Consider the following 27,138-nt stretch of genomic DNA (forward strand, 5'->3'; position numbering starts at 1 on the left):
ATTTTAAAGCACATCCTGTGATCCAGAGGAAATACAGACATGTTGGCCCAGCTGATCTTTTTTTTTGTGGATCTCATGCTTGCCTCAGCCATTGTTGGTACCCTGTATGCTGTCTACTTGATGGTAGCCACAGGTACTCTTGTCTTAGCCATTTTTTACATTTTCAAAGGAGAAATGGGAAAAAAACATGACCTCAACAAGGACAGAGACTGGGTGCTGGAGTCTAGCAATGCTACAGAGAAACCACTGGCTGGCAATAGGAAGAGAGTCAGTTCTCAGAGGCTTGCTGAAAACTTCTCAGCCTTCCAGCCCACAGAGAAAGAGTCCCCCTTCTGAAGAGTCGAAGTGCAGTGGAAAAGCCACATGGGAGGACTTCCAAAATGCTGTCAACAATTAAAATTTATTTTTTAAGGTGAGGTTGTCAGATCTTCAGCTAATTTCTCTTTGGTACAAGAAAAGTAAGTAACATGCATGTTTGGGATGAGAGGAAAAAATACTTTCTTCTTTGGAAAGTTCTGCCTTCCATTTCTCAAAAATAGAGCAGTGGCAGCCTCTGTGTGTCTCGCAGAAATGGATTTTAGCTGTAATCCTCATTTACCAAGGAAAACATGTGTTACCATCTGTATCGAGTGCTGACAGAGAGGAACAAGAGAGATTTCCACCTCCTCTAGTGATTTGGATAAAAGGTTTGATAGAGGGAAACGTTTAAGGAAGCTATTGCTTTGACAAGATTTGGGATTTCCCCCCTTGATTCCAAGCAGAAAAACAAACAAACAAACAAACAAACAAACAATGCACTCAAGTGGATGGTATGTTTCAGAATGGCCTTTATGGCCGGTGAGTGTGAAGCAAGTCCTGTTTTCTAGCTTTGGCGACTGGAAAACAGTGGACACTATAAAGAAAACATGTCGGTGTGGTGGAATAGTACTTCAAATGCTGACATGATGCTGACTTAGGATTCTATTTTTCTTGCTTTATTTCACAGCTTTGTTTCAAAGAAAGCAAGCAGGTTGATTTTGTCTCCTATTCTGTCTGATAAACGTCTACCCTAAGTGCCTTGGGTTTGAGTTCTTGTGGGTAAGTTGTTGCATTTTATGTACACACATATAATTTTGGTTCTAAAAGACTCTGTTCAGTAGAGTTCATTTGTCAGTCATATTATAACTTCTTAACATGAATTCTTAGGTCTCATATCTCAACCTATTCAGATCTTTTGGACTTTCTCATATACTAACTTTTTCCAGATATTTCTTTCCAAGAAAATGAAAAACTCTGTTTAACACTTAGGTAAAAACTTTACATTAATAAATAGTAAAATTGTCCAGGCAGTGGTGGCACACCCCTTTAATCTCAGCACTTGGGAGGCAGAGGCAGGCAGATTTCTGAGTTCGAGGCTATCCTGGTCTACAGAGTGACAGCCAAGGCTACACAGAGAAACCCTGTCTCAAAAAAACAACAACAACAAAAAAGTAAAATCATGGTCTATAAGAAAAACTAACACCTTCATTCTACAGTCAGTAAATGTCTAAAATCATAGAAATCAATAAATTCTATCTAGTGTGATATAACATTTATCTACTCTTCAGTCTGATCCAATATCATTTCCACAGAACAAAGCTGGTAAAATTTGGTTGACTGAGTAAAGAATCTGGCAATGAATTTGAAAATTATCCTCATTGCATAGTTTTTACCTTTATACACAGATATAGAAGGGGCTGATCTAACTGCAGAAAATAGGGTACACTGCTAAACAATGACTTAAAGTGGTAGCTCTAGGTTCTACCATTGACTTTATGACCTAGAAAAAGTTTCTCAAACTTCACCGTCATGCAAATATCATTCAAGAAGGTTGAAGTCAGATCTACTCATTGAAGCTCTGCTAATTCATACTATGACATAGCTAAGAGGACCAGGGAAGCAAAGGATAGTTCATTGCCTTGCTTGATTCTGAGAGTAAAGAAAAGGAAATGCCAAATGTGAAGGCTTATCTGAGGTTAAGGACTTTAGGAAAGACAGAGAGGGCTGCAGAGGTAGAAAGATGACTGCAGAAAGGGTAAGAACAGGAGGGCACATGTGAGCTCTCGGAGGTAAAACTGAAAGAAGTCAAGGAAATGATTTAATTGGATTGGAGGAATTTCTGGGCACCTAAAAAGAGTCAACTGTCACTTTGGTAACATTCAGGGCTAATGGCTATGGCTGTAACTCAATACAAGCTCCCTGTATAATCTTTGCCATTTGTTCCTGATGAAAAGGATAAAGTTGATGGATGGAAGTAAGGTAATAAGAAATGACATCCAAACTGGTCCTTCCTTTGACTCTGTTGAGGCTGGCTCTCAAACCCTCTGCGTTGCCGGTTTACATCCCTCTTCAGATTCCCAGAGAGCCAACACCTATCTTTGGATCTACTTCATTCCAGATCCTTCTGAAACCAGGTTTCAGATCCTACTGAAACCAGGGAACTAAGTGCCCTTTGGCCTCTATATGGATTTTAAAAACATAAATAGTAAATTCAGTTAGGTAAGGATTCATTTCTAAGACTTTTTATGTACCAGTGATTCATCCAGTGTCTCTCTAGAGCCTTCCACCCTTTTGGTTTAAAGGGACACAGACAATTGTCTAGTATGCTTCTCATCCATCAAAGGAATACCTTCTGCAGAAGTCCTGGAAAAGAACTGCCCAGTTTCTCCAGGGACATTTGAATGAGAGTCTATTTCTCACAAGGCATACTGTTCTCCAGCAGTTCTTTGTAATATCCAGTGGAAATTTGAGTTCCGACACTCTTGTGTCTTTGCCCCATTTCTGTTCTGTTAAGCAATTCAGAAACAAATTGCTGCACTGGATCCCAGATTCTGAAAAGAAAATAGCATTTCACTTTATGGATTTTCCTCTTAGTGCGTAAAGCAGTGAACAAGCTGCCTTTTCGTGTACAAATAGGACTGGTTAATATTATAATGGTTGGGTTACAGTGTTTTTCAGCTTTTTTAGTGTATAATTTAACAGAGGCTCTTGATGTGTCCTTTCTGACTTTTTATACATACTGCTTAATCAAAAATTTTGAAAAGCCTTCCCTCCAAGCTTCTGCAAGCCCAGTTTGCCCTGAAGAACAGCATTTTATTAGTCCATCTGACACTATCAAAAGGTAACCCTCATGCACTGACCCACTTCCACTTCACTCGGAAAACCTAATTCAACCCGAGTGGCTCCGGCAGATGTCCAATAATTTTCCAGTGAATGTGGAAGAGCTGGAGAATCTGGTCATTCTGGACAACTGCCAGTCTTACCAATATATTTTGTAGAAAGAGTAGCAACAGTACTGCAGTGAGCTTGCTTTCTGTATAGAATGACACCCCTTTCTTCAAAGTGGAGAAAACTGGAAGTGCTGTCCAGCCTGAGTCAGTAAGATCAGCTAAGGCAGAGCTGTGGTGGGAAGGAATGGTTCCCATGGGCAGGATTCTTGTGCTTCTTCATTACTTTGGGGGAAGTCAGTGTCAAAACCTAAAGGTTCTGTGATTGGTTGAGAGAGAGAGAGAGAGAGAGAGAGAGAGAGAGAGAGAGAGAGAGAGAGAGAGAGAGAGAGAATGAATCTCAGAAGACAAAGAGGGAGTCTCCAGCCCTGAAATGGCATACCTACCCATCTTTCTTTTAGTTTATGCCTCTGGTGACCTTTCTAACAAGCCTTTGGATTTGACAGTCTCATTAAGATTTTGACATTACTTTCTGGCTGCTTGTGTCGACTTGGTGTCTCCCTGGATCTTCATTGCTCAATCTTTGAAGGAAGGCATATGAAACCCATCCCTTAAATGGCTCTTTCAGGTCTAAATGCTGCACATTTCAATGAACAAAATGAGCTTTAAAATATGGAGCTTAGTCATTGCACATGGAAGTTTATAGAGAGTCTCTTTTTGCATCTTGACATATGCTTTGCTAAAACCTCTGGGATGTATGAGACATGGGAGCCCCCGGGGACATGGTAGCTGTTCCTAGGAGCATTTCTAGAATTCAGGAAGAGATTCTTCAGAAACATTTATGGGAGTGACCTAGTGCCCATCCTCACAATTCCCTCCCGTCACCCACTCAGTTTAGATGGGCCACAGCATCACAGGTACTCATTGCCTCATTTGTTCAGAAAGGCAGTCCAAACTAAAGCCATAAGCTTTTATTCTGTACACAAGCATGGAATCTCATGCACTCACTGTTGGTCACTGGCATTGTTTTTCTCAAGGATCCCAATTCATTTGCCCTGGTCAAACCAGGAACATGAACCCAACTACCTGGGAGGCTGAAGCCTGAAGACCTACTTCACGGCCTATTTGAGATGAGCGTGTTCAAGGTTAGAATAGGAAATGCAGTGAGACTCTGCCCTAAATGAGTGAAAGGGAAGCTGAGGACACTGGGCAGAGGTGGAGAATGCCTGGTATGTTCAGGCTCTTAGTGGGATGCAGAGCACTGCACACAGTAGTGTGGACACATTACTTAGCACTTTCAGGCCTAACAGTTTGTTACTTTGGGTGTATACTGAGAAGATCTTTGAGACTCAGTAAACTAAACAGTATAGGCCAAACAAAGAGTTCTTGTGCTTTGGCTTCAAAGCACTCCTACTGTTTCCACAGGAAAGGCCCCCATGACCACATGGGGGTGCAATGCATCAGAGAAGAAAATCAACTAACTAAGCAAACAAGACATACTTTTTTTTTTTTCCTTCAAAAATTACAGGATGAGTTTCAGTAAACTTCCAATCTGGCAGTTCTGCTTTTATCTGTTTTTAATATCTTGTGTTCTGAATGACAAAAATTAATTCAGGCTGTCTGATTGATTTACATTGCAAATCATCTTTTATGTCTTACAAGACAGATTTCGTTAAAAGAAAATGAATGGCTTTGGCAATGGTTTCTTGGATAGAATACTAAAAGCATAGGCTAAAGATGTAAAAATATATAAAGTAGACTACCTTAAATTAAAAACTTCTGGGCATCAAAAGACATAATTAAGAGGGAGAAGGTAACCCACATAATGAGGAGGAATATATTTCAATTGTCTATCTGACAATGATTGATCTCCAAAGTGCATCAAACCTTAGTAACAACAACCCAACTGGATAATGTGACAAAGGTTTTAATAAACATTTCCCCAAATGAATGTGCAAAGTGCTAATGTATACACGAAAAGGTGTTCCATATCATTAGTCATTATGGGAATGCAAATCCAAACCATAATGAGATATTGTCCCATAACAATAAGAAACACTACAATTTAAAATTATAAAAATAAGAGATGTTAATAAGTAATTGGAAAGAATGGAACTCATGTACTGTTGGTGGGAACATAGACTGATGTGGCCTATGTTATCCCTCAAAATATCAAAAATATAATTATCTTGTGATCCAGCAGCCCTAACTCTGATTGCACAGTAAAATAATTTTAAAGCATGGTTTTAAAGAATTTTGTCACCCATGTTCATAAGTCACAATAGCCAATGGGTAACAGTAATTTACATGTGTATATATAGCTGAATGAACAGATAAAATAGAGTGTATAGATTCAATGGAATATTGTTCAACCTTAAAAAATGAACTTTACACATACTAAAATATGAATCAATTTTGAGAACATTAACAAAATCTCACTAAGGAAAATAAACTCCAATTATAACAAGACATTATTTTATGTGATTCCACTTAGAGGAAGTCTCTAGAGTTGTCAGATCCATAGAAACAAAGTGGAATGGTGTCTGCCTGTGACTTGGTAAAGGTACATGTCTAATTTTGCATGCCACAGAGAGGTCTGGAGAAGGATGGTAGTAATAGTAGCATGATAATGTCTATATGGTTAAGATCACTGCATGGTACTCTCAAGCACAGAAGTTAATGTTCTCTGACTTAACATAGTTAAAAATCATAATGAAAAGGAAGTAGATGAAACAATCCTGTCATGATTTTATTTTGTTTCTGAAATAACATATAGGATAGATAATGCATGAAGCAAAATACTCTTAATTTTTGTATGACTACAAAAGCTAGACTATAGGGAAAGATGTTCATCCTGGAGAAAACAATTATTTAGTTTTTTAAACTTGGAATATAGCATTTTATCCAATCATATCATAGTCTGTGCCAAGAACTTTTAAGAAACAATTATTCAGTCTGGGGTTAAAAAAAAAACTGTTATGGCAGATTTTGAAAACATCGCCATGTGGTTGTAATGTGTAGGCAGGTTTGTTACACTGTGGTAATTCAGCTGATTTGGGCACTGGTAAGGTGTCTCCAGTGGCTAGAATTCATTACTAATAAGTCCCATGATAAAAATCCTATAAAAACGTACTAAAGGGTCTTCAGTGGGCTGAAAACCATTCAAAACACTATGCAATGCACAACTGCTAGATTTACTTTTAGCAGTCCGAGTCCGCACTCCACTTGCTATTTCAACGCAACTGATTCTTAAGGAAGCATTCAATTACTTTAAAGAAAACACAACCATGGCATTAGGCTTTTACCTGTTAAAAGACACTAGAATAAAGACTACTGCAACAAAAATTGTCACAGAATATTCTTCTTGAAACAGGTGATAACTTGTGTTATCTTGAAAATATGTAATCATTTATGATACATATGTATATGTATACATATAAGTATATGTATACAATCACTACTAATTCTAATTGTCAACTTGAGTGGACTTGAAAACTACATGAGATTAGTCAGCCACATATTGGAGTGTGTCTGTGAGGGCCTTTTCAGAGATGGTCACATTATGTAATGAAGAATCACCCTGACCTCATTATGGTTTGATCCATTGATGTATTCAAGATTCAAATCCCTACTTAGAGAAAATCAGCCAGGAAGAGGTGTATTTGTGTATGAAACTTTGTCCTTGCCCGTCCTGTTCCACTCTGCTATGCACCATGACGTAAATTTCCCTGCCATGGCCCCACCATAAGAAACCCTCTGAAATAGTGAGCAGAAGAGAGCTTTCCTTCCTCTAGCTATTTTTGTTGGTGATTTGGTCCAGTAATGATAAAACTAACATGTAATCGCACTGACCAAAATTTGAATTTATATTTATGCTTTAGCTTGAATCAATTGAGGTAAATTTCCAAATTTGACTTCTTCAGATGACAACGTAAATTCTCTACATGACCATATGTGTGCCCATATTCTTATCTCTGAACTAAAACCAAGGTTCTCCCCTACTGTAAGAGCTCTGCAAGGATAATTTAAAAAATCTTTTCCTGCTGTCATTTACATTGATGGCAGCATAGTCTTGGCAAACAAAATACAGATATGTGTCTACATTCTCCTTCAGTACTGGTACCTTGGCTTTTAACAACTTCATCACCACCACTATTGTGGGTTGCTACAATTCAGATGCTTTAAACTCTAAAGTACAAGTTGGATCAGTGTCCTACTTGGACTAGTTTGGGCATGGTCTTGCCATACCTAAATTTGACAGTACATTGGTCTGTGTTCTTCTGTGTGAGCAGAGGACTGTGTATAGCCTTTTGAAGTACAAATAAATCCCAATATTGCTTTACATTCTCCTGAACAAAGTAAGTCTCACCATATTAAAAGATCCATTGGGTAAAGACGTACCCTCCAACTATGAGTCAAAGTGAAGGTGATATTTGCTGAACAATGATTTTGTATAACTATAATAATTAATAGGAGAATTCAACTTTATAATCAGATTATATCTAAAAGTCTACTCAATATTATTAATTTGCATTCATTCATTCATGGGAAAAAAGCAAAATACAATTACACTTAACATTGTTAGGCTGAATTTTAGTACAGAATTTGAAATCTACTTACTTAAGGCTTTGAGATATTTCCTTAATTCCAATAAAAGAAATTGGTCTAGTTTCTAGACAGGAATTAAAACAACAACAAAAAAATAAAAAAGAACAAAAAACCAATGCTTCGAAGCTGGATCTTTCCATTTGCAGTATTTTCAAGGACAGACATTGTTTCATTGTGTGCCCTGTCACCCACATCACCTAGGATATGATGAAGCATCCCGGAAGGATGCCAGGGTCTTGATGACAGAGTAAGGTTTTAGGGCATAAAATATTCTGGGTCTACCAATGCTAAGTTCTGCACTTAGGCAATTTTTGTAAACTCACAAGTAAAAAATAAATTAGTGAAACATGCCTGAGTGGACTAGGAGGTTGTTGTATTGATTAAATGGCATAGCATATAAAAAACATAAAGCATTAATCAGACAACATGCAAATAGACATACATTTCTTGGATTATACTTACCAATTTTTATTTCTCCACTACTGTATTTATTTGCTTATTTTAATTTGTTTTTAATAATCAGTTACCATTATAGTATATTTATTCCTGTATGGATAAGTGACAAGTAATATTTCTAAATTAGTCTCCTTTGAGACTAATAAGTGAAATATATTATAATAAATACTACAATTTATGTAATTATCTAAATTCAGTTTCAATAATTTGGGCTGTCATAGTTTTCAAAACTTTCATTTTTTTTTATAATGCCAACTAATAGATACTAACCACAAAGGAGATAATGTAAAAAATCACATAATCAAGTATCTCAATAAATACCTCAAGAATTACTAAGATCAAATCAACTAGAGCTTTTAAAATAAGAATTGATTAAATTCTCCAGTCTGGTTTATGTGGAAATAGTTTGCTGAATTAGAGAAAGAATTACTGACATGTAATCTGGAAATTGTTTAGCCTGAGGTTTGATATCTAACGGTTTCCCTGCAGAAAATCTTTATAAATGACTGTGATTTCTCATACTTGTTCATCCTGATGAGTCCAAAAGAAACAAATCACAAATTTCTGTGCAAATGAGATTCATGTCTCTGAACCAGGCCTGGTGAATTTAAACACTCACACTGGAAAACGCTGGTTTTCCCTGGAGGACATAAGCTTTGTAGCTTGACTTGTTTAACTGGGAAATGTTTGCTGTGTGGTGGAGAAATGACATAGAAGCTGATTATATGGAGCACCTATTGTGTTTATATTCTTGCAAATCACAGGCATATAAATTGATCATAAAAAAGAAATGAACAATTTCTGAAAGTGAACATGACTAAAATAAAACCTATCAGTAGCTGAATAAATAAAACTTTTCTTAAGGTATACTAGCATTACATAAAATACAAATGTAAATAAATATATAATTTCTCCAAAAATGGCTTTAGTCAGAAAATATAGACTTGGGAAATTCATAAATTCCTATGCATGAATTTGCAGTAGTTCCAGTGTCCAGAAGTCATCAATGTTTTCACTGGAAATGCTACATCAGTCACAGAACAAAGCACATCAGAAAGGAAGCCCACAAAGGAAGGGCTGCAGACTTCAGTCTGTCTTTTGTTTTTTGAAAGATAAAGATAATGTTTATTATTATTATTGTGATTAATTATATTTTTCTTTTAAAAATAATTTTTAAATTAACATGTATTTTGATGACATTTCCCCCTAACTCACTCTAGAGTCTCTTCCCCCGCTTACCCACCTAACCTCACGTTCTTTCTCAAAAGAGAATCAAAAATCATTCTTAGGAAACCTATTTATCTATAAAAAGAAATGTATATGTATGTGTGTATGTGTGTGTATGTATGTGTATGTTTGTGTATGTATATACACACACATATATATACATATACATATATATATAGTGATAAAAGGATGTCTAATAATATTCTTTTATACTCATGACCAATGCTTTGTTCATCATCTTCTTCCTATGACATATGGGAACAAATTGAAGGCTCACAGCTAGATATGACACAGAGCGAGAGACCTTGGAGAAATCGACCTTAGGCATTTTGCCTCAAAACTTATGATATAAACTTCTTCTTGAAATAAACTTGTTTTGAAATATTCAGCTTCAGATATTTTGTTGTACCAAAGGAAAATGCACTAACACATTTTATATGGACACAAATGGTATAAAATAATGAAGGGGACAGCTATAAATAGAGTATAGAAGATAAAGATTAAGAAGTCGGGCTCGGTGTGGTGCATAGACTGGTAGAAAAGGACTTTGTGACCTCGTAAAGTTGAATGAGAATTAGAGATGGTTCAATCTAAAGGAAGAGACCAGTGGCAAGAGGTCAGGATAAGGGAAGAGGCAGAAGGGAAAGGAGCATGTGACTCGGCACAGCTCTGTGGCATGAACTTAGGGACACCACTGAGAATACATGTGTGTCAGCTTTGTGGTGACCAATAATTTTCAGTTACTCTCACTGATGTCACTCAGGATTTCTGGTAGTTCTAAAAGTATCACACACACACACACACACACACACACACACACAGACAGACACACACACACACTCAGTGGGAAGAGGTACACCCAGACAAAGAACTAGGCTGTTAAAAATGGTGGTGAGGAGAATTAGCTTTCTTCAGAAGCTCCTAAATGCTTACCCAAATCCACACCCACGTGGTTGGCCCTAAAAGTAAACACACAAGCAACACTAAATGAACTCAATAGGCTACATTCATATATTTCTTTGCATATAACAATGTGTCTATATGTAACAACAATAACTAAAAAATAAGACATTTGAGAGGAGAGGGTAGAGATGTGGAAAGGGTTTAGGAAACAAGAGGAAGGGGAAATGATGCAACTAGATTTTAATTAAAATTTAAAGTATTTACTTATATTTGAGGAAATACTCAAATCAGAGCTATTTAACCTAGCTGGAAATAAGAAATATTTGTCTGACTGTTCACCAGTTTGGACACGCCTGGTATCCAGAAGGACAGTTTTTGTTCCCTCTGCAAGGACAAACTAGAAAGAGTAGGCTACTCCTTCAGTTAGAATCAAGGAAATTCAAATACAATTAAATAAGCCAAGCAGAGACTGTGTGGTCTATCACTAACTGGACATTGGAGAACAACAACAACAACAACAAAATGGTTGCCATCTTCTTTCTAGCAAGCCCACATCCATTTCTGCCTTTAACATTGCTATGCATCATTTATTCAGCCCTCCTTTCTTGGCTTAGTAAATTCGAGACCAAGAAATAAATCTAGCCTTGTATACCTCCTTCTTGGGTGACCTTCCATAGTAACAGTCTTCCAGACTACCAGTGGCATAATTAGCCCCTACGGTGAATTAATACTGTTTTCATTTTATAGCACTGGGCCAGTTCTGTGTTGTGATTATTTAATGTCCTTGTCCTCACTTCTTGCAAACACCACATATTGGTCAGGCACACATTCACTGCTTAGGATTCTGTAGCATCTGCTATATCATTAAATTAACTTTTTTTTAAAAGAACTTGTTTAAAAAGAATACCATTTAAAGTCAAATACATGAATATTATTAAACAAAGTATGAACATATAACATTACCAACCCAATTCTTAGTTTAACATTGAGTTGCAGTAAAGATCATCACAATTCCCACCCAGGCTTGTTAGACACCCTCCGAGTTTTAACTGCTTAGAAATTGTCAACAATCAATGTGATATTTTAATGAAGACAGTAATATTCTAGTATGTGTTAATTAGAACTTCAACATAAGAATTGATGGGAGGAAGCCCATTTGAAATGTTGCAAGTCACCCACCACCCCCTTCTTATATAGCATTTAGATGTAGAAGAACATGCTTCTATTCCAATAAGTAGTGAGAGAAACAGAATCATTTAATGTTGGAAAAGTGAGTCATCCTATCTGCCATGGCGACTAATGCAGCTTTCCTGTAATAGATTACCAACAGAAATTAGAAATTCCTCACCATTACTCACGTAAAATATCACTTTTCATGATATTTTCATGTGATGCAACACATCTTTTTTTCTGAATATGTAAGCAAAAAAAATGACTTTTCCACATCAAAACTTCACCTTGTTTTGTACACTTGTCTTTGCAGCCAATAGTCCTGTCCCAGTGCATCCAGTATGCTGGAGACACATCAGACACAGATACGTGTGATTTTTAAAAGCAAATGTGTCATCTCTTCCTTACCACAATGCCTTGACCGTTCTGCTCTGTGACCCCATGGATATTTATAGTTTGTTTGTGAAAGAAAACCTCTCATGGTCTTCTAGAGAATTAATTTTTCTTAGCTTTTCTGCCAGAAATGGTTTCTCACTTAATTTCAGTTTCAGATTTATTTGTCTATTGCTTGGGAAAAGAGAGATAAAATTATCTCATCATTCTAACAAATACAGAAACAAAAAATAGACATCTCCTTATCTTGAGCATGGTGTACTGAGATCACAGCTCAGCTCAAGAAGGCTGCAGCCTTCCAGTTGGGGTTTTTCAGTGATGAACACAAGGAGGTCTGAGGCCTGTTTGGGGGGTGATGGGGATGGACTTAGGTCTCATAGTTCCCATGATTTTAATACTAGGATTTCTGATGTGATTTTTCTCCACATTTACATGCATAACAGCAGTAAGAAGCTCAGAGGAAACGTGATGATTCCACATCAGTGCCTGAAAGTGAGCACAGGAGATGTACCAAGGGTTTAACCCACCTTTGTTCTTCCTTCACTGTTTATAAAAATAACAAGAGATTTAGAGGAAGAAATGCCCTAGACCTCCTCAAGTTTTTAAGATACTGTTTTCCATGAAAAATTAAGGAATTGACTGTGTCATTTGAATCCTGGCCTCGGCTCAGGACTCTTGTTCCCAATTCAAATATTTTGTAATCTTTCTCAGAAATCAAAGATCCAATAGTGGGGAGATCCAATCAACCAAGCAAACTTGTCTTCACAACAGGGTCGCAAAGACCTTCCAACATACTATTTATTTACTCATACTGTGTCTCACAAGTCAAAGATAACACAGTATTATATCTCTTAGTAGAAGTTTCATCCATTTGAAATGTGAATACAAAGAAAGATTATGTAATTTCCTTATTGTTGCCTCTCCCTTACAAAGTCATACCCTCTGCCTGTTTACAAGCCTACTATTCATAAAGTGACAATTATGTTTATTTTTGTATCATTCTATTCTAAAGAAGAGACAAACTCTGGTAGACTTCTAAAACTTACAGAGTTGTGAGCAATGTCCTTTAGTCAATCTGACCAGATCTCTTTATGCTTTTATGATTTGTAAATAACAAAATAACATAAAACTATAATACAGATTTACAAATGAGCTAATTTTGTCGGGAACAGAGTCAGTATCCTGAAAGAAAGAAAGAAAGAAAGAAAGAAAGAAAGAAAGAAAGAAAGAAAGAAAGAAAGAAAGAAAGAAAAAAACAAAGAAAGAAAAAAAGAAAGAAAGAAAGAAAGAAAGAAAGAAAGAAAGAAAGAAAGAAAGAAAGAAAGAAAGAAAATAACAGCCAAACATGGGAGACAAGCTTAATATTCCAACAAATTGGTGGCTCTGGCAAGGGGTCATCAGGAACTTGAGAACAGCTTTAACCAACCAAAATGGATACCGTAAAGCAGAGACACAAGTAATAGAGCCTGACAGTAGTGTTGTTGTTGTTATTGTTATATTTAAGAAACTCATGAGAAATATGCTGTGTTTGAAGCTGATAAGCATCATATTTGTATGAGATAAGTAATATGTGAGCGGCTGTTACAGAAAATAGCACATTTGCAGGACTTGAGCATAAAGTTCAGTTAGAGACGGCATGAATTACATGGATTACGGCATCATTATTTTCATGGTTAGATTTTTCTAGGTCATTCAAACTGCCATTTACATGTAAATAACAATAAAATTCTTGTTACAAACAAACAAACCAGAAATACCCACAAGTTACAGGTAAGGAGAGAGTCGTAATACTCTAAAGCTTTATATTTTAGGACATCACAGCCTCAGGAAAATTAGAAACCATTACTCTGAAAGCTCAGCCTTGGAGAGAGTAAATGTTTTATTTAATGGCATTGTACCACATTTGGTGAAATGTCTTTGGACTTTAGCATACCTAGAACTATCAAACTCTCCTCAAGACATTGAAAACTGTTTCTTCAAAAACATTTGAGCCAGCAAAACTCAAGCACTCTTATTATTGTAGAAAATAAAATAAAAAATAAATAAGTGGTCATCTCCTTTGCTGGTCTCAGCATGGTCCCAAGAGACCATCCTTCACCACTCATCTGATGAAGAGCAGTGTAGAATGTTTCTGCCTAGCTGTGATTTCTCTTGCCTCCCTAACATGTTGGAAAATGTCTTACTTGTCTCATTCATCACATCATCTTTTGCTTGCACAGACTCTGTAAAACTCCTGCTTTCTCTTTGCACTGTTCTTAAGTGCTATCACTTGCATTTTAGCAACTCAGTGTTTTTAACAAAGCCTTGCCACATGCTGCGGCATGCAAGAGCATTTTCCCAGAATCGTTAAGTCATCACAAAAAATTATAGCAACAACTGTAAGTACCATAGAGTCCAAAGAAAAATAAAAACCGATGAAGAAGTGACAACTGTTTGGAACTCGAAGGGGTCATTAGGGTTCCAGTACATACAGCAAGGATATCAAAATTTACTTAAGTATTTGCTCATATGAATGGTTTAGCAGAAGAATATTTCCTTTTGTAACTTACAAACTTTTGGTCACTTTAAACCAAGATGTTGATACTAGAATCTGATCTAGGGAGTGATAGGAAAAGTGAGTGGAAAAGGAGTAGACATGTGTGGTCATGAGTAGCAAAGGTTCCCTCAAGTAGAGCATGTGGCTGCATACGGAGAGACTCCTTTGCACAGTTCCTTCCTCAGGTGCTGACATGGAGGATCGGGCAGAACAAAATAAAGAGTGTGTTAATCCAGCCACAGCACACTGGTACAACTCAGTACTCCTAGGGCAGCTCTGAGCAGTGGCATAGAATACACCTCTAAAGTATTAGCCATGGAGCTGGAATCATGCCAGCCATGCCAACCATGTCTTGCCAGTCATGAGCATGGGATGCTCTTGCAAAGGACTCAGGTCCAATTCCCAGCACCCGCTTGATGGCTCACAATCCTCTGTAACTTCAGTGCTATGGCATCTGACACCTTCTTTTGGCCTCCCTAAGAACCAGAAATGCATTTGTGCGTATATGTGCATAACAGAAATATATTCATACACATAAAATAAATGACTTGTAAAAATGATTTTTTTTTTAAGTATTAGTGAGGACAGAGGAGAATGGTTAACAGGTCATCTATATTCTTGTTCCACAAGTCTCCTAGCCAGTGGTTTGCAATGCACTTTGAGAATTAGGCAGACAGCTCAGGGCTAAAATCACTTACCATTCTTTCAGAGGACTAAGATTCAGGTCCCAGCACCCACATGATGACTCAAAACTGCTTGTAAAATCACTTGTGGTGGATATGACACTCCCTTCTGGCCTCTCCAGGCACTGACTACATGTACATGTGTACATGGTACACATGCAGACAAACATTAAAACACACATACACATGAATGAAAATGAACAATTTAATAATAAAAAAAGAATGCCTAAGTGGTTTATAGAAGACAGTAGACTGAAACTCTGGGAAAGAAATCAGATGCGTGCACTTAAAGTGCCATCCATCAGTGACACTTTCACAAAGTTGATTGTTGTAAAATGGTGGCCTAGAAAATGTGAACTGGGGCCCAGGAAACATATACAGTGGCTCTTCAAAGCATGTGAGACTGATGCAGATCCATTTGTGGTGAAAACCACTAGCCAGGGAAGGGCAACTCTAGACCAACCAAAGTGCAGTCATGGCTGTAAGGCACTGATGGACCGAGAGAGATGAAGAGTCAAGAGCATAAGGTATTGTTGCTTTGGACCACACTACACCTTTCTATGTGTCAATCACAGAGCAGCATGTACGGGGGTGTATCAAGCATCTTTCTATATGTGTGTCTGATATTCCGCCGCAGCTTATTTTAACTTGGGAGATCTGACAAAGCGACACCATCTGCCAGACATTTTATTTACACACAAGTTAAGTTACTTTATTTTCCTTACATGCTCTGGTTTTATGCGTTTGAGGGAAAGTCACCCGTTCCTTAGTTCACCGCCTGTCTTACTTTAGGTTCTTTAAGGTTCAGTCTTGAGATAAAGCGTGGGTACAATTATGTTATTAGTCAGCCCATGGAAAGATTTGCTGCAAAGTAGTAGGGAGTGAGGCAGACATAAGATATGTCATTGTAAAGAATACTATTTATTTTTGTGGTGATGGGGCTTGAACTCAGCATGTACTTTATGAGGTTGCTGCTGTCTTAATGTTTCTCTGAGTGTGCCCCATTTGAGTCAGAGAGAAGCTGGGATGTTTGTTTACTAACTCCAGTTATTCACTGGAGGAAGGCTAGTATTGGCACCATTAATGGCACCACTGGCTAATATTGTAATCATTAAAGTCCCTTGCATTTGTAGTTGGCCGTGCAGGTGGCAGAATGATCTCCTCTCTACGGAAAAAGCCTCCAGGTGGAGTCACAGGTGAAAAAGACATGAGCAGACACGGAAGTTCCCTAAGCTGCAGTGAATTCAGACACTGGCTAAGAAGATTGTTGGGCATCAAGAGCATTTCTGACTACTCCGAGATAGCCTGTCACAGGGCGAATCTCCTTGAACAGTGAAAACAGCAACTTTCCCCCTGGCATCTACATAAAATATTTGTTCCTAAAGACAAAGTTAACTATGAAACAGTTTATATATATAAACTTTGTAGATCCAAACTTCCCACTGACATTCTGTCTTCTTAATGAAAGACCCCTTACTGCTATTGGAGAGTAAATCTGGAAAGAAACCAACATGCTTATTGCTCTTGCAATTGAAGTATGAATAATAACAACTGTTTGGCTTGGTTCCCATAATGAACACATGGAAATAGTTCAATTTTTTTTCTTATTATTGCTTTTTTTCACTAATCATTTCTCTGGACAATTACCAATCTGGAAACACTCAAAGATTAATTCTTTCTGATGAACAAAATAGATGCAAAAGATTGAAAATGTGAATTTGGCCAAGGATAAAGCCTGAGAGGACACAGAAAGATTGCAAGAGAAACCTCCTCCACAGCGTTACAGATGCAACAAGGCCACACTTAGTCATTTTCTGTCAGTAGAATTGTAGCAGCATACCTCTCCCGTGCCTTACAGTGGACTGAGTGCAGGTCCCATCACTTTTTCCAAGGTAACTTGTTTTTGAACAGGTACTATGATATAATTTGCATGTGAGGTTAGACTGTTGATGAGGACAGTCGTTCATGGGATGGATGCTGCCATGCCTCTAAGGCCTGGAATGAACTAGAACAGCCTTTAATGAAGAAGTTAGGAAACATCTTCTTCTCCACATTGATGAAAGTCACTACATCATTTTACAGTTGAAAATGAACTTTAAGTGTGCTCTCATGTATAAGAATATGAGTATACAATAAGACTACATAAATAGGATTGTAATTTTGGTAAAGTGGGCAGTGCTAAAAACCACAATGAGTAGAATGAAACAGTATGCTGTCCTAAAATAAAATAAATATGGACATAGAAAAAGAGTAATTTGAGTGGTTAAAATTTTAATGACATTGAGAAAACTTACATATAATAGCTTGTGTATATTATATGTATGGGTATGGACACATGTTTGTAAATCCACTTCTAAATGTACTTGCAAAGTTTTAATTAAAAACAAATTATTATTATGTTACTCTTATTCTCATTTGTATAAATAAAGTATTTAGCATTTCTAAGTATTTGTTATCCTGAGGAGAAAGATGGAGAAGAATTAAGATACTGATAAGACATCTTACTTTATTTCATGTACTCTTATAATTATTGAAGGTTTTACCTAATTGTTACTTGTATAACAATAAAAGAGAATACACTTGTTGAAAATTGTTTTCAAAAGTAAAAGTTTATAAGTAAAACTCACTATATTTGGTCATAATGTATTTATTAAGGTAATATTTTCTCACAGTTACTGTGATGAATTAAAATCCCATTATTCAAAATGTCAAAAGACATCACCAGGCAGCTGTTGAAATGCATACCAAGAGGCCCCACCTAAGACCAGCAAAACTGTGTAGTCAGCTAACATGATCCCCAAGTGAATCTTGGGCTTGTTACAGATTCATTCCTCTAAAACAGAAAGGATCTTGTTTTAAGTCACTGAAAAATAAGCCATTTTAAGAGGAAAATGTTTTACTTAAATTTTTTTAGCATTTGGGAAAAACCACTTAAATGTTTTACAAATATAAAAGATAATGTCTGGAAATAAGCTTTTCACAATATTAACTTTTAAAATGTGAAACAGAAATCCAAAAATTTTCAGTAAGTAAAGAAATAAAAAGAAATGTCACCTACCTATTTTAAGAAAGTTAAAGCAATCTTTGCAAATCTTGGTATTTTCCTTCTATGTTCCCACTTCCTACATGGAGAGTCACCCAAGTCCAGATTTCTTGAGTCCTTATTTCTCGGGAACTCAATCAAGAACAGCATGAAGAAGAGGCCACATATGGCATGAGCTGACACTCTACAGAAGGTGTAACTCCATGCATCCTATAACTCCAAGTTCAATCCCATCACCCCTTACAAGCTCTCAGAACAATCTCACCTGATCCCCTAACAGCATCCCTCAATGGCAACTCCCTGGACCAGGTGTGACTCTGTTTCTAACAATTTTTTACTGCAAGAGCATGTTTGACCTGTGGTTCTCCTCATATTGTCATTAATACAAGGAAGTGCTCCTGTTGTCATGGCAACCAGAACCAACACACTACTGCTCCTGTTGTCTGTGATCCTACTTTAGTTTCAATTGTGCTTTTAGATCCTCAAACTTTGTGGTCAAATGAATACAATACTTTTACTACTAGTCTTCCTCTGTCTCTGTTGTCTCTCTTTAATTTATGTATTGTATATTGTACTGTGTAATATAAGGATATTTTCATACAGGTATGCATTGCATGTTGATTTTATCCTCCCTACTTCCCTCTTGCCTCTCCCCCATTAGTCCTCTCTGTTTACCTGATGTCTTGCTTCATATATATATATATATGTATATATATATATATACATATATATATATATGTGTGTGTATGTATGTATGTATGCATATATATTTCTTTCTTATATATGAAAGAAAACATGCTTTCTGAGATTGTCTTAATTTTTACTCAAAACCATCAGCTAGATAACTTGCTTACCCTTTGATGTACCTTTCCAAGATATTCTATTCACAAGACAATCTCATTTTAGAACTTTACCCACCTGTCTTTCTTTCTTTCTTTTGTTCCCAGTTAACTTAAACCTGATACCCTCTAATATTATTGCTACTAATGATAAGCTACATGGAAGTAAACTACGTGCTCAATCCTGTATCTTAAAATCATGTTTTGTTCTGCTTTCAGTCTTGGCTACATGCTGCAATCCTCTCAATTGTTCTAACAAATAGTAACATTTGGGTTCCACTTCCACAGAGTCAATATAATTGGCTTGTTAGGCAACCTGGGCAGGGCTATTTTAAAACCTTATTGAGTGGCTCTAATGTAGACCAAGTTGGAAAGCACACTGGGTCATGTTTTCCAAGTAGACCTGTTCATTTTGTTCTTCTAAATATTTGAAAAAGGCAAATTATGAATGGACCCTTCCTTTAAACGTTCTTTGTTGATCTGTTCAGCCCTTCTTCCTCTGTTCCATTATCCTTCTGTTATCATCCTCCAGTGCTCTGAGTATGTGTCACAGAGATGCTGAAACTCTATGCTGTGCTGGAAGTGGGGGAGAGACTGACTGCCTATTGTCTCCATTTGTGTCTCTTTATCACTAATTCCTGTGAGAGAATATTTTCTATTTTCAAGTCCCTAGGTATAATCCAGCCTGTAGAGTTAATTACTATAGCCTCTTTCCATCCAGCACAGGGATGAATAGATTTCTGCCATAGCAAAACTCTGGAGTGTCCCACCACTTCAGATAGCATATCAATTAATCCACCACTTCTGTAATGAATGCTTAGTAAAATTTCATTTGAATGGAATCTTTAGAAAGGAGGCTGAGGCAATGACTCAGTCAATAAAATGTCCCTCACTCCAAGCAGAAGGACCTGAATTTAGATAACTAGAACAGGTACTAATGCAAAGCCAGGTATGGTGGTGAAAACCTATAATTCCAACTTGAGGTTGAGTGAGACATGAATTCCAAAATCTCATTGGCCTGCGAGTTAGCAAACCTAGCAGAATCAATGAGCCTCAAGTTTAGTAAAAGACCATTTCTAAAGAAGAGTAATTGCATTTAATTAAAAAAATTTAAAAGTGTAATATGTGCACAGCCATATTACAATTACATGAAACACACACAAGCAATACAACATACTCACAACCAAAAACTTAGAGTTGTTTTTGTGGGAGCGATGTCACAGTTACTTTTATATTGTTGCAATAAGCACCATGCCCAAGGCAATTTATAAAAATTTATTTGGGGCTTACAGTTTCAGAGGGTGAGTCCATGACCATTATGGTGGGGAAGATGGCAGCAGAAGACTAGGCATGGCACCAGAGCAGAAGCTGAGAGTTCATACCTTGATGCACAGTCATTAGGTAGACAAACCTAAGATGGAATCATATGGGCTTTTGAAACAACAATGTCTATGCTCCTGGTACATCTTCTCCAACAAAGCCATACTTTCTAATCACTCCCAAAAAGTTCCACCAACTGGCACTCAAATATTCAAATATATGAGCCTATGTGGGCCATTTTCATTCAAACCACGACAAAATAACCTATTTCATAACATTCCTAACAAACACACATGGCATATGTTTTCCTAGATGCAAAATTTCTAAGGTTCCTTCCTATTATGTAACTATGGCTGACCTTAAAGAACAATAGTTCAGATATGTAGCATCCATTTTCTTGAATGGAGAAAGGGCTGTGCCTCTTTTTGAGACATGTGTATTAGTCATTCTCTCAAGATCTGCTGTTTGGAGTAACCCCTTTCACACTGAAGGCAGAAAAGGGATCTTCCAGCAGTATATAACTGTAGACTGGTGCTGTGTTCTGAATTGGACCTTGGAGTGAATTCTCCAAATCTTTGCTGTCCTAAGTGTAATTTATGGATCAAAGACTCAACATCACCTGGGAGTTTTGAGAAAACCAGATTTCTGGGATTTTCTCCAGATTTTTTTAAAAATTGAGATGTCTCATTCTATAAAATTCATCCTTTCAAAGGATGTTATTTCACTGAGGGGTTCTTCTCTTGGCAAGATGGGAGAATGTCACCACTAATTCCAGAATATTGTCAGAGTTCCAAAAAATAAATCATGAATCCACAGAGTCATTTCACACTTCCCCATTTCCTAGGCAACGGTTAATCTATTGTCTATTCTGGATATGTCATATAAATGTATATGGATTTCATGTAAAAGAGATGCTAAACACACTTTTTGCATTTACTCATGTAATGGAATGTCATTTGTACTTTATTTTTTACAACTAGATAATATCTCTTATGACTTTACCACATTTTCTTTGTTCATTTCTTACCTGCTGGGCATTTGGATTGTGTTGACATAATTGCCTATTATAAATGCTGTTGTTATGAACACTCATGTAGAAGATTTTGTGCATATATTTAAAATTTATTGTGCACATTCTTAGGAATGAAACTACTTGGTATTATCGTGACCCTATGTTTAAGTTTTGTGACAGTATTCTGAGTGGCTGTATCACTGTCAGTTGCCCTCAGCAGTAAATGGGTTCTGTTTTCTCTGTATCCTCTTCAACATGTGGCACATCACCACCATAGCTTTCTTGATTTCTTTTCATTTGTTGTGAGAAAACACCATGACCAATGCAACTTATAAAATAAAAGATTTAATTTGGCTTACAGTTTTAAATAGTTAAAATTCATGACAGCAAAGGAAGGGCATAGTGACAGGAAAGGTTTAAAGCTGATATCTTGGTCTCTAAAAAAGGAGACAGAAAGCACACAGAGAGAACAGTGGGATGGCTTAGGGAGTTTTGAAACCTCAAAGCCAGGTCCCATTGCCATACCTCCAAGTAGGTCATGCCTTCTCATCCTTCCCTAAGCAGGTCCACCAACTGGAACCAAGTATTTGAATATTTTATCCTAAGAGGTCATTCTCAATCAAATCATCAGAGAAGTTGCTTGGTTATGTGACATTATAATTTGAACTGGTGTTTTCCAAGGAGCTAACAATTTGGGCCCATTTTCATATTTATGGGTCATTTTACATATTATTTTCAGACATATAAATGACTTTTTATTTAGTTGTCTTTCATTATTGTGTTATAGGTCATTATATATTCCAAATACTATAATCTTACCAGATATATGGTATGTAAATATATTTTCACATTCTGTAGGTTCTTTTGACTTTCCTGATAGCACCATGAATAGCACAGACGTTTTCATTTTTATAATATTCAGTTTGTCCATTTTCCCCTTGGTTGTTTGTATACCAGGTGTATATGCCTATGGTTTCTTATGCCTAAGAAACCATACCTAATTGAAAAGTCATGAACATTTATTTCTATGTTCTTTGCTAAAAGTATTTTTTAAACTTTTCATATAAAATATGAAATGATCATGTTTTTCTCTTCTCTCAAAACCTCTTGTCCCCTCTGCCTCCCTTCCCACACCCACCCTACTTCATGTTTGTTCATTCTCTGTCTCTCTGTCTCTGTTCTCTCTCTCTCTCTCTCTCTCTCTCTGTCTCTCTCTCTCTCTCTCACTCTCTCTCTCTGGTCTCTCTCTCTCTCTCTCTAGCTCTCGTTCTCTCTCTCTCCCTCTCTCTTTTTCTGGTCCTCACTTTCTCCAAAAAAGAAATAACAAAAATTGAAAATCAGAACAAATAAAAACAAAGTTTTATAATTTTATCTTAATACAGAATTCTAAATACAGAATACTATGAGTTGATTTTTAAAGGATGTGATGTAGATTCTAAGTCCATCCTTTTTCATCTTTTTGCAAAGGCATCATTTCTTGAACAGGCTAATTTGCCCCATTACATTGTCCTGACAACAGTGTCACAAATTTAAGTGCATAGGTTTATTTTTGAACTGTTAATTCTATTCCATTGATTGATTTATCTATTTTTATGCCATAATTCTTTCTTTACTATAACTTTGTAGTAAGGTTTAAAATCAGAGACATTAGTTATTAATTCTCCAATTGTGTTCTTTTTCAAAATTGGTTTGTTTTTTAATTTATTTTTAACTGATAAAAGCAAATATATACATATTAACATGGTGGTATGTGAATTTCTCATATATGTACACATTGCATAATGTCTACATCAATCAAATTAAACATATCTCCTCCAGCATTTATCACATTTTGTAGTGAAAACTTTCAAAATACTAGTCTTCTGAATGCATGGTAAAGCCCTCATCTACCGCTATGGCACCCTGGATGGGCCTGGACTCAGGAGCTGAATTGCATAGTAATTGAGTGTTATGTATAGTCAGCATAAAGCAGCAGCAGCCAGTGCTCTTCCCTGACATTCAATGTCACTGCTGTCCCAGATGACAAGATGACAGAAAGTCATTCTTTGTATGGATTAGTTTTGTTTTGTTCCATTTTATATATTTATATATTTTATATATTTACCACAGTTCTTCATTTTAAAAATATTTTATGTGGTAGGGTGGGGGGAGAGCAAGAGAGAGGGAGGGAAAGAGAGAAAGATGAAGGAGAAGGAATTGATGATGGAAGAGGAGTAAGGAGAGAGGGGGAGGGAGACTCGGGGATTGACCTTGCACCACAGTGCACGTGTGCAGGTCAGAGGAAATCTTTAAGTTGATTCTCTCCTTCTACTGTGAGTTCATGGAACCAAACTCAGGCCACAAGGCTTGCAAAGTGTATGATTTTACTGCTCTTCCACTTCACTGACCCCATGTACACATTCCTTGTCCATTGGCATGGTGGGCACGAGGTCATTTCCATTTCCCAACTATTAAAAATAATGTTCCAATAAAAATGGCATGCAGCAGTGTGTCCAGAAATGGGACTGTTGGAGGACATGGTATCTCTCTTCCATTTTCTACTTATTCCCAGCAGTCTTGCTATATTTAGTCTTTTTAATAACACCCATGGTATCTCTTTTCAGTCCCTTTGTATATCCCCATGCATTATAATATTGGCTTGCTAATGTCTGTAAAAACACACCTGGGATTTTGGTGAGCAGTATGTTGAATCTGGAGATCACTGTGTCAACAAAATTAACCCTTTCAATCTATAAACATGGTCTTTATTACCATTGATCTAATCTTTGATTTCCAATGACAATGATTTAGAATGTCCATTTATATGTCTTCTACTTGTTTTTAAATAGGGCATATCTCTTTTTTTATATGCCTTCTTTTTGGTTTTTACACTCCAGATTTTATTTCCTTCCTGGTCCACCCTCCTCCCTGCCCCCCATCTCCATGAGGGCGTCCTCCATACCCCCTACCCTACCAGACCTCTAAACTCCCTGGGGCCTCCAGTCTCTTGAGGGTTAGGTGCATCTTCTCTGACTGAACCCATTCTCAGCAGTCCTTTGCTGTATATGTGTTGGGGGCCTCATATCATCTGGTGTATGTGGTCCAGTTTCTGAGAGATCTCAGGGGTCCTGGTTAATTGAAACTGCTGGTCCTTCTACAGCATTGCCCTCCTCCTCAGCTTCTGACAGCTTTTCCCTAATTAAACCAGAGGGGTCAGCAGCTTCTATCTATTGGTTGGGTACAGATATTTGCATCTCACTCTTTCAGCTGCTTATTGGGTCTTCCAGAGATCAGTCATGATAGGTCCCTTTTAGTGATCACTCCATAGCCTCAGCAACAGTGTCAGGCCTTGGAACTTCCCCTTGATCTGGATCCCACTTTGGGCCTGTTGTTGGACTTTCATTCCCTCAGTCTCTTCTCTATGTCCATCCCTGCAGCTCTTTCAGAAAGGAACAATTATGGGTCAGAGTTTTGACTATAGGATGGCTTATACTTCTTATGTTAATATTTTTCTATTTTTTTATATAAAATAGAATTATATTAATTTTTAATCAATGCCCCTGCATTTTACAAACCTTAATATTCAACAAGACCATAATTTTTATTCATGAAGACAGTTTAAAAGATAGTGCTGTATTGAAAAATTCAATCCAGTGGCATTCCAACACAATATTCTCTTATCTGGTTTTATAAAGCTGCTAGCTTTCCACTAAGGACTTGAGGGAACATTGTAACGGAAAACAGTATCCAAAACTAAGTCATTTAAAGGTTTTAAGTAAAGGGTTACAACTGGATAATACAATAAGAGTGCTGTAATTTACGAGCAGCAGAAATTTACTATTAAATAGCCATTTAATTTAGGATGCTATGATAATAACTTTTCCCAAATTAAATAAATAAGTCAGCCATTTAGAATAATCATATTGATGACTTTTGACATTCTGTTTTATTTTTTAATGTATTTTCACTTTTAGCATCAAAAAATTACAGTATTTAGACCCCACCCTATAATGAATATGTCTCTTAAGCCCCTTTTTGTGTTCTGTTTCCAGATATGACATCAATCGCCTCTATAATGTTGAAAAAATAGTGTTTCTGACTTAATAAGTCTACTGAGCAATGACAGGAGATTTATTTAATGTAGTCTCTCTTTTGGCTCTACCTTAGATAATTCAAGTTTCTACCGCAGCCATTCAATTTTATGAACTTTGTCTTATTGTGTCAAGTAGAGTTTAAAAGAACTCTGATACTAAAGGAAAGGTGGGAGGTCTACTGTGTCCGCACATAACCATGGAAGCAATGAAATTCAATGTAGCATTATATAAAGTAACAACACACTCCCTTCTATTGTAGTTTCAGGGAAAAGTAGTTGATGAGAAAAATAAATGCAGAGTCCCATGAAGTCCACTGAAAACAAATTTATCTGTGGAGCTTCTCAGTTTTACCTGTTCTGTACGATTAACACATTCTCCTCTCCTGATCTCATTCCTAATTTCTAAAAATCTGTAGACAATCACCATGAGAGCATGGAAGGCAGGTGATGTGATGTTGTCCAAAGCAGAAGCAAACATTTTAGTTTTTAAAATACTGACAAACAGTAAACTTTTAGTGTTGATCATCTTGTGAGTTCTGGAACAAAGGAGTGCCAGGACTAGTGCCTTACAACCTAGCAGAGTGGATTTGTACCCAGGTGAAGAAAAAAAATCAAAATAATCACAGTCATGCCATAAAGAGGGGAGAAACATGTGACCTACAACAGGTAAGGAGAACATGAGTGTCATTTCCAAAACAGTACTTTCTCCAAACAAAGAAAGCATGGGGATTTTATGCAGGGACTGTGTGTGTTCTGGGGGTCAGCGAATCAGAAAGCATGCTCAATTTAGGACTGTATTCATTAGTCTTCTCAATTCAAGGTCATCATTGAAAAAGAAAAGATAGCAAATGCACAGTTGGGTGAGCTTTGCTCAAAGTCATTAAGCCCATAACATAGTGGACAGAAATTTCTCTGGGTATGATCAGATCCCACAACAGTAAAGGAAAGTATACTTTGAATGTACAATAGCACAGCAGTCTATACCAGAAAGCGCAGGTCCTGCTCAGCCACTAACATCATGAGACAAAAGAAGAAAGAAACAGACTGATCCAGAATTGAACAAATAGAGTGTACTGAGAGTAAGACTACTAGATCCCCATGACTGGCTCAGAAGTATGGGTCTTATACAGTGGTGGGTTCCAAAAATGAAAACTAATTTTCATTTAAGATGGTGTCATTGTTTATCTCATAGTACTGAAGACATCATCATCACCACGTACACTCCTACTACTGATGACACCAAGGTCGCTGTCCTGAAGCCCACTATGCAGCCTCGGAGTTTTGTTGCTAATGGTATTTTGAAATTATACAAGAAAAACTGGCAAAGTAAAATGTTTTCCTTTCTTTGCTCAAGAACGTCCCATCTCAAAGGAGAAGCCTATCTTTTCAACCATCTCAGTCTCCAAATGCTTCTCGTCCCACACTCAACAAGTCCCAGCTACAGCACCTTCTGGATCACTGACTCGACAGTGGGGCATAAACACTACAGAATATTTGACTTACTTGTACTCTTATGGGACCTAATTCTTCAATTCTTAGCAACACCTCAGGAATGTGTGCCATCACCGTTATGCGGTACTTTGACTTTGTATCTTCTTTAGATCTGTCTCATTAGAAACTAAGAAGAAACTGAACAAAGATCCATAAGCTCTATGGGACTCTTCCTCTGTATAATAAAATTTCAAAACTAA

At 37.0% G+C, this 27,138-nt stretch overlaps 1 long non-coding RNA gene across 1 annotated transcript; it reads left to right on the plus strand.

The window, feature by feature from the left end:
* On the plus strand, window positions 1–27,138 carry LOC117704434 (uncharacterized). The gene is made up of 3 exons (XR_004606230.2): window positions 1–412; window positions 986–1,077; window positions 26,640–27,138. It is a non-coding gene; the product is annotated as an uncharacterized LOC117704434 (long non-coding RNA).

Source organism: Arvicanthis niloticus, chromosome 2 (genome assembly GCF_011762505.2).
Source record: "Arvicanthis niloticus isolate mArvNil1 chromosome 2, mArvNil1.pat.X, whole genome shotgun sequence".
In the NCBI taxonomy this organism is placed as follows: Eukaryota; Metazoa; Chordata; class Mammalia; order Rodentia; family Muridae; genus Arvicanthis; species Arvicanthis niloticus.